The 9,004-nt window shown below is 42.6% G+C and overlaps 1 pseudogene; it reads right to left on the bottom strand.

Moving 5' to 3' along the window:
- Positions 1-3,311: 3,311 nt before the first annotated feature.
- Positions 3,312-5,177, bottom strand: LOC133770984 (protein FAM133B-like; annotated as a pseudogene).
- Between the last annotated feature and the right edge of the window lie 3,827 nt (positions 5,178-9,004).

The raw sequence follows: 9,004 nt of genomic DNA, 5'->3' as shown, positions 1-9,004 counted from the left end.
ATTATTTAAAGCACCACCTTGGAGCTAACCAAGACCTCAGAAAATGAAACAAGCCCTATGGATGGAAATGAATGCCCAGTCTGTGACCCACTTAAGTAGACATTACACCTCTTGCCAAGGGCCTGCCAGAGAGTGCACCTTGAGTTAATGACACGAGGCCTTCATTTTTATCAGCCTTAGATGGAAATTACACAACTGTCTCCTAATTCCCTTGCAGAATTGTGCCCTCTTTTTCCCTTACCTCCATTCTTGGTAGCTTTTTCCAGTGACTGCATAAAAATACAACAAGCAAAGAACTGAGAGAGGTGACTGGCTCAAACAATTGCCAATACTGACATGTTAAGCTTCTACTTACTATGCAATATCAAAGTCATGAAACTTGAGTGAAGGCAATTTGTATTTCTGTAAGTTGAGGCAATATTTGGCACAATTGGGGTTATTAATAAATGTTATCTTAAGATCTGCCAAGACAGAAATTTGATCAACGTTCCTATTTATAACTCCTTTAATATTTAATTTATCTATATTCTTGTCTAATGCTGTCCAATAGAAATATGTGTCACATATTTCTTTTGAGTTTCTAGCAACTACCTTAAAAATAGATGGAATTTTAAACTAATAAACATCAATTCAACTCATCCAAAATATTATTTCAACATACAATCAATATAAAAATTTACTAATGAGATATGTTACATTCTCTTTTCTCCCTAAGTCTTCAAAATCTAGTGTGTAGGAGCCAGCACTGTGGTGTAGTAGGCTAAGCCTCCACCTGTGGCACCAACATCCCATATGGGCACCAGATCATGTCCTGGCTGCTCCTCTTCTGATCCTGTTCTCTGCTTATGGCCTGGGAAGGCAGCGGAAGATGGCTCAAGTCCTTGGGCCCCTGCACCCATGGGGGAGACCTGGAAGAAGCTCCTAGCTCCTGGCTTTGAATCAGCACAGCTCCAGCTGTTTATTGAGGCCATTGAGGAGTGAACCAGCAGAAGGAAGACTTATTTCTTTGTCTGTCTGTCTGTCTCTCTCTCTCTCTCCACCCCCCCCCCTTTATCTCACTCTGCCTCTCAAATAAATAAAATCTTTAAGAAATCTAGTGTGTATTTTAAACATACAGCAACTCCCAGTTAGAACTGGCAACATGTTAAGTGCTCAACAGCCTCATTTAGCCTGTGGTTACCTTGTTGGACAACATAGTTGTATTGAAGCAAGTTAGAAGAAAAAAATCAGTATACAAGTAGAATTACTAAGTGTACAACTCTCTATGCCAAGATATTTAAGGTATTTCTCATTTTGCATAAATTTTGTTCCCTAATAGGGTAAGTAGCAATTCAATAGTAACTAACCCACACCATTTCAGTCTAATGTTGAGGGAAGTAGAAACTGAAGGAGGAAAATCCCCAAGTTGTAGACTCTTACAGGCCTAAAGGTTTGTTAAGTAAGAGGATCCTGCCCACCCAAAAAGGAATATTTAAATGAATCAGTAATGACAACAAGTGACCTGGCAGAGGGTGAGGTGGTACTGAAGGATGTGTTACTTCTGATCCTCAATTATCTGGATATTTTTTTATTCCAAGTTTATAAATTAATACTTTTGAAGTATAAAAATGTTCCTTCTTACATAATTTAATTACCAACCTTAACTTTTCTCTGTGTTTCAAATCTATGAAGTGAAAATTTTAAATGCCAATGTCACCCTAAACAGATGAGTCCAAGTTGCCAAGTTTCTGTGGTCTCCAGTAAAAGATCTTTAATTACTTGCAAGTAGTTTGCACAGTGGCCTAGGACACTGGCTCTGGATTCTAAAAGACCCAGGCTCTCATTTAGCTTTCTCAGTGGGAGGACTTGTGACTTCGTGTGAGTTTCTTAAATTCTCTTCCTACCATCTGCATGGTGAAGATAATACCAGTCAGTATCTGTCACCCAGACTGGAGAAACAGCTTACTAAGACAATATGCAAAGCTCCTGCAAAATTGCCCTTAAGTGTTAGTGGTTACTCCTGGTTATTCATAGCTTTGATTATCCTTAGGTACCCATTCCTATCTAGTAAAATCTTTGAAGTGGCTTCCTCATGTTGGTTGAAAATTTCCTTACAGCAACAGCCAAACAAAGGGCTATATAAAATAATATTTCCTCCAACTCCAACAGGCTCCCTCCCCAAACAGCCACTTGGGAACAAGAGACACTGAAAAGTAATTTATGGCCTTTGTCAGCCCATAGCAGCAACAGTGTGAACTAGGAAGAAACAGGGAGCAGACACATCCCTTGCCGGGGGGCTCCCAGCAGAGTCTTACAGATTCCGCTGTAGTGTGCCGTGGCTCAGATTCAATGCCAAGCTCTGGTTATTTGACTAAAAGCCTAAAGGATGCCAAACACATTTTTTTAGCTAGTTAGAGGCAGAGCTGAGGTTCAAATTCAGATTTCTTGACCTTTAATTCTGTGATCTTGTGAGTGCAGGGATTTGTATGGTTAGAACAGCTCATGAACTGGCAGAGCATGAACGACCGTGGAGAAAAACCCTTCTAAATTTTTAATTCATTCTTCACTCATTTGGGATTCCATGAGTGTTTCATAATAAGCTCTCTTAAAAGTAAACAGAGAACAAGTGGGTTCAAGATGTCCCCTTAAAATGAACTGTCCATTCAAGGGACCCTCTAAACTAGCACCAACAGACTGGATTTGTCTAAACTTATTTGAAATTAAGGCATAATGCATGAGATAACTTATCAAATGCTCATGACTTTTAATACTAAAGAATTGGGAGAAAATATAGAAATCTACACAAATATTCTTCAAAATGTTTGTGGAAAAATGAAATTAAAAAATAAGTTGATTTTGATGCAAAAAAAAAAAATTGAAATCCATGCCTACAAGGGATCTTCAAAAAGTTCATGGAAATTGCATGCTGAGAAAACATATTCAAAGTGTTTTGCACCCAAATAAACTGGTTTTCTTCTGGTCATTTCTGATTACATAGTAAAGACATATCTAGGCTTAGTTTCTGTTGATTTGTTATTGGATATTTCCAAAGTGACTAGCTTATTCTCAAATATCTGAACCACTAGTTGGATCACAGTGTTGTATCTCCCAGGGTTATCACTCACGTTGGAATAGAGAAAATAGGTGTTGAGGCAGCAGGCAACAATCAATGGCCCCTTTCACATGCAGCATCTGAGTGGCTACTGGATAGTCTAGAATAATTCTAAAAGCAGGAAAACGCATGTGTTTTAGCAACTATGCCATACTTTCCACAGTTGAAATGTCCTTAGACATTGCACTTTGTTTAAAAGGAGTCCTGAGTTTTCTTAATGTTATAGTGAGCCAGGACTTGAACTTTTAGCCTTCTTTTTCTTCTTCTTACTGTGTTTCTTATGCTTTTCACTTTTTTCTGTTGCTTTTTCACCTATTTACTGCTTTTCTTCTTTTCGCGCATACCTCCTCAATATAATCTGATTCTGACAAAGATTCAGATGATAAAGGCATATCTCTAGGATCCATCTTTCTTTATTTGCTGAGTCCTTTAAAGTGCTTTTAAAAATTTATTTTCCTAAGTTTCCTATTTGTTTTTTTAGACATTTATTTATAAGTCAAAATTGCAGAGAAAGAGGGAGAGACAAAGAAAGAGAGAGATATATCTTCCATCCATTGGTTCACTCCCTAAATAGCTAAATGGCCAAGGCTGGGTCAGGCTGGAGCCAGGAGCTTCCCCCAGGCCTTCCACATGAGTTCAGGGGCCCAAGCATTTGGGCCATCCTCCACCACTTTCCCAGACACATTACCAGGGAGCTGGATCAGAAGTGGAGCAGCCAGGACTCAAGCCAGCGCCTATGTGGGATGCCATTGCAGATGGCAGCTTAAACCCACTGCACCACAGCATCAGCCCTGATGTGCTTTTATTTCTTTTTTCTTAATGCGCTTTTCTTTCTCAGTTGCAGCCTTTGATTGCCAGTTCTTTTTAAAATTATCCTAGCCAGCACCGTGGCTCAACAGGCTAATGCCCCGCCTTACGGCACCGGCACACAGGGTTCTAGTCCCGGTCGGGGCGCCAGATTCTGTCCCGGTTGCCCCTCTTCCAGGCCAGCTTTCTGCTATGGCCCGGGAGTGCACTGGAGGATGGCCCAAGTGCTTGGACCCTGCACCCCATGGGAGACCAGGAGAAGCACTTGGCTCCTGCCTTCCAATCAGCGTGGTGCGCTGGCTGCAGCGGCCATTGGAGGATGAACCAACGACAAAGGAAGACCTTTCTCTCTGTCTCTCTCACTGTCCACTCTGCCTCTCAAAAAAAAAAAAAAATTATCCTTACTGTCTGATTCAGTTTCTGACATGGAGCTTTTAGAAGACTTTTGTGAATGATTCTTTTTCTTTCTCTTTTTCTCTTGTTTCTTATTCTCATCTTCAGAATTCAGAGAACTACTGGAAGAACGATAGTTTGATGAGGAAGATGAACATCTCCCAGATTTCTTCTTTCCTTTGTTCTTGTGTCTGTTTTTTGGCTGAGCTTTGAAATCCACATGAAAATTTCTCTTTGCTTTTCTAGATCTTTCTTTCAGTTCCCATTCATTTTTTTCTTTCTTAAAATTCACTCAAAGCCTTGGAGACTTTCTTTTTCTTTTCTAATTGCTCTTTTACTTCTTCACAGGTAGGTCTTGGTAGATTCAGATAATCCTGGATTGTTGGCCCTGAAGACCGGATTGTACCCCTTGACCTGGCCATTGCTATAGGATCCAGATAGGACAGCTGATTGTCCTGCTTACATGCAAAGCCAGATGCTGAGGGAGTCTAGGCCAGAGAAGTGGTCAAAGAGAGCTTGCCACTGCATGTCCTCCTCCTCCTCCTCCTTCTTTTTCTTTTAAAGTTTATTTATTTGAGATGTAGAGTTACAGACAGTGAGAGGGAGAGACAGAGAGAAAAGTCTTCCTTCCGCTGGTTCACTTCCCAAAAGGCCACAACAGCCAGACCTGAGCCAATCCAAAGCCAGGATCCAGGAGCTTCTTCCAGGTATCCTACACAGGTGCAGAGGCCCAAGGACTTGAAGCACCCTCTACTGCTTTCCCAGGCAATAGCAGAGAACTGGATCAGAAGAGGAATAGCTGGGACTAGAACCAGCACCCATACGGGATGCCAGTGCCACAGGTGGAGGATTAACCTACTGTGCCATGGCGCTGGCCCGTGCACATCCTTCTAAACATATCTTCTAGTTTCAATTTTCCATGAACCTTTGAAGTAGCTGTTATTGTGGCCTAAAAGCCAGGTGGCACTTATGGCATGTGGAATGTTGTGTGACAGGCTCTAAGCAGACATCCAATAATGTCCACTCCCTGATATTCATATTTTGGGGTAATCTCTTCCCCTAGAGTATGGGATAGATTTACTGTCTTGCTCCTAACCAATAGAAAGCAGCAGAAGTGGTAGGATATTATAATAAGACTGTGAGTTCTATCTTGGGCATTCTTTCCCACTCTGCTTTGTTTTGTTCATTTGGGTGAAGCTATGTGCCCAGCTGTAAGACAGCCCATTGGTAAGCACACATGAATATGCTTGGAAGAAGTTCCTTCAGCCTCTGTCAAGTTTTGAGATAATCACAGGCCCTGCTGACAGCTTGACTGCAACCTTATGAGATTTGCTGGGCCAAAGGCACCCTGCAAAGCTGGTATCCCAGAAATGGTGATCTAATAAATGTTTGATGTTTTAATCTGCTAAACCACTGGGTAACTTGTTTTACAGCAGATGGCTAATTCAAAATGTAGACAGGGTTAGGATACAGCAACTCTAAATAGAGGGCTTAATGCAATGATCCCCTACAAGCAAATAGCTTTATTCTCATCACAGTAAGCCTGAAAAAAATCAACTCATTTTCTATGAGACATTCAGAAAATCAGAAAATTATACTTGTGAATAATCTCAGTGCTTATATTCTGGGCTGTAAAAAGTGAGAATGAGAGCGAGAACGCTTAGGGTAGGCATTTAGCCTAGTGGTTAAGAGGCTAAGGAAGACACCTGTGTCCCTTGTTGGAGGATCTGATCCCTGGCTCTGGCTCCCAACCCCAGCTGCCCTGTATGTCAGGCTCTTCAAGGAAGAAATAATGGCCCAAGTAGTTGAGACTCTGCCATCCATGTGGGAGACCTGGATTGAGTTCCCAGCTCCCAGCTTCAGCCAGACCTAGCCCTGACCATTGCAGGCATTCAAAGGAAAAATGAGAAAGCTGAGTTTATTGCTGTCCTCCTACCTGGCATCTGTTGGCTCTCCATAAATATTCATGAATGAATGAGTGATCTATTCCAATGATATAACTGTAGATCTTTGTCATTCTCATGGAAATAAATTTTTAAAAAATATTCAGTTATCTGCTCTGTAATTTACCAGAATTCAATTTTTTTTCTTTCCCATGCATCCTATTTACCTTAAAAATAAGCCAGGAAACATATTGCCCTGGAAAGGAAGGCATGGGGACCACCTTAAACAAATGTCTTTTTTGATTCCATAGAAGATGGACTTAAAAACTAGACATTGATAAGAAAGGGGAAAAAAGGTTATTAAATTATCAAACCTCCTTTTTCACATGTTATAAGCAATGCTGGTCTTCTGAAAATATAGTCCTCTTCTAAGTTATGGATAAAGCAGACCGAGGTGACCCAGGGGAAGTTCTCACAAGGCAGCAGTAGGAAACTGAAAGCCTTTTGCCATAAGAAGAGAAACATGGCAAGACCCCAGGGGTCAGGGTGCTGGTGTGCCCCTCCCACCTTCGCTTATAGGTGGCACCTGAAGGGCTATGCGAAAGCAAAACCGCAGAGAGTTTGGGGGAAGGAAAGGTGGAGGCTTTTGTGCTCCAGTCCCAGTGTGGGATTTGGAAGATTGCCTTGCAGAGTAGAGCTTGTCAAGATGGAATATCACAAAGAGAACTGAAGAACAGAGGTTATACAAGATACAGAGGCTCTACTGGTTGCACTACTTGGTATTTATTTTGTCAGTTTATTTTACTAATTTTTCAAAGATGTATTTATTTATTTGAAAGGCAGAGTTACAGTGTGAGTGAGAGAAACAGAAAGGATTGATCTTCCATCTGCTGGTTCACTCCCCAGATGTTCACAATAGCCAGGACTGGGCCAGGCCAAAGCCAGGAGCCAGGAGTCAGGAGCCAGGAGCTTCATCTGGGACTCCTACAAAGGTGGCAGAGGCCCAAGCACTTGGACCATCTTCTGCTGCTTTTCCCAGGCCATTAGCTGGGAGCTGGATCAAGGTAGAGCAGCCAGGCCAGGAACCAGCACCCATCTTGGATGTCGGTGTTGTAGGTTGCAGCTTAACCTACACTGGCCTCTTGTCAGCTTTTAACCTGTTACCAAGCATGTCAGCTGGGATTCAACTGGCTTCAGAGCACCCAAGGCCTAGGTTCAGAGGCCCAGGTTCACTGAGTCTACCACAGCAATGTAGCTGTGGGGAAAAGGTAGGAATGACTGCTACAGCCGGGCTCATTCCCATGGCCTTCCAGCCCTGATTGACAAGATTCTGCCCCAAGCTGACTGTTCCAGACCAGGGCTAGTTGGCAAGTTCCACCTTTGCTGTTGGTGTGCTGGGAATAGTCATTCTCCCTTTGTGGTGGTGTGGGATACTCCCAGGCAGGTAGCCGTGGCTTCTCACCTTAGTCCTGCCATTTGTCTGCCATGTGACTTTGGACAACTTTCTTAAACTCTCTGGACACCAGCTTTTACTATTTAATAGTAACACCTAAAGGGGATAAAGAAATGTACTACATTGGGGCTTACTATGTGAAAAGAACTTTATGAAGCATGCAGTATACATTATCTCAATTACTCTCATATGCACAATATGAGGCAGGTACTATTATTATCATCATGTTACAGATGAGAAAACATGCCCCAAATAGCACAGTTAATAAGGAACAGAAGTATACATTGGCCTGGCTGGCTGCACGAGCGACAAGGCTCAACCATTGTTCCCTAGCATCCCATGCAACTCCAGACGTACCCAGCACCCTATAGGGACCATGCTATGTTGAATTCCTGCTTTCTCAGTCTTAGTAGTTGGTCCAGAAAACAGCAGTGTTGAACCCTGTGTGGCCACAGTTGCTCTCTTGTTTGTGTGAATATAACTTTTAAATAAGTTCCACATTTGTTGTAACAAAAGTATCTGGACTTGTAACTTGTGATTTACCACTTCTAGGTCCCTATTGGGGTTGCAGATCACGCCTCTGCAAACTTCCCTTGGTTCTGAAGTCAGACACCTGCTGGTGACTGCCTGCGGCAGCCTACCTAAAAGCCCATGACAGCCTGGGCAGCCTCCCAGCTGCTGAAATTAGCCTGCAGGATCCTTATAGGCACAGGTATATTTTAGGACAGCAGAACCAGCCAGCATCACAGAATGGCAAGTGATCAGAACACATCCCCTTGCGTGTTTTCTCAAATGCCCGAACACTGGTGCTGATATTTGACCCTGCTTCATAAACCACAGGTTCAGAGGGCAAGAATCGATTTATCTATCCAGCAGCAAATATGCGTGCACATGCAATCGAGGAACTGAGAAGTAATGACTGTTTTCCACATTTCAATCACAATAAATAAAACAAATTCTTTTCTCCAGAGGACTGTATCATATCTTAGCAAATGTGTTTATTGTGAACGATTTAATTAGCTGCTTAATTCTTCGAGAGGAATCTTTTATTGTTATTGCTGATAATAATGACTGTAATAGTGCTTCTGAACGAATTACTCTAAGCAATAAGCATGGCTCAATAACTCAGTATGGAAAGAAATTTCTGATTCTAAATCAAGAATAGTCAAGACAGAAGAGGCTGGCACTGTGGCTCACTTGGCTAATCCTCCGCCTGCGGCGCCGGCACCCCAGGTTCTAGTCCTGGTTGGGGCGCCGGGTACTAGTCCCGGTTGCTCCTCTTCCAGTCCAGCTCTCTGCTGTGGCTCGGGAGGGCAGTGGAGGATGGCCCAAGTGCTTGGGCCCTGCACCAGCATGGGAGACTGGGAGGAAGTGCCC

Source organism: Lepus europaeus, chromosome 12, assembly GCF_033115175.1.
Source record: "Lepus europaeus isolate LE1 chromosome 12, mLepTim1.pri, whole genome shotgun sequence".
Taxonomy (NCBI): Eukaryota; Metazoa; Chordata; class Mammalia; order Lagomorpha; family Leporidae; genus Lepus; species Lepus europaeus.
Note: the sequence above shows the minus strand (reverse complement) of the source record. Positions and strands in the feature narration are given on the sequence as shown.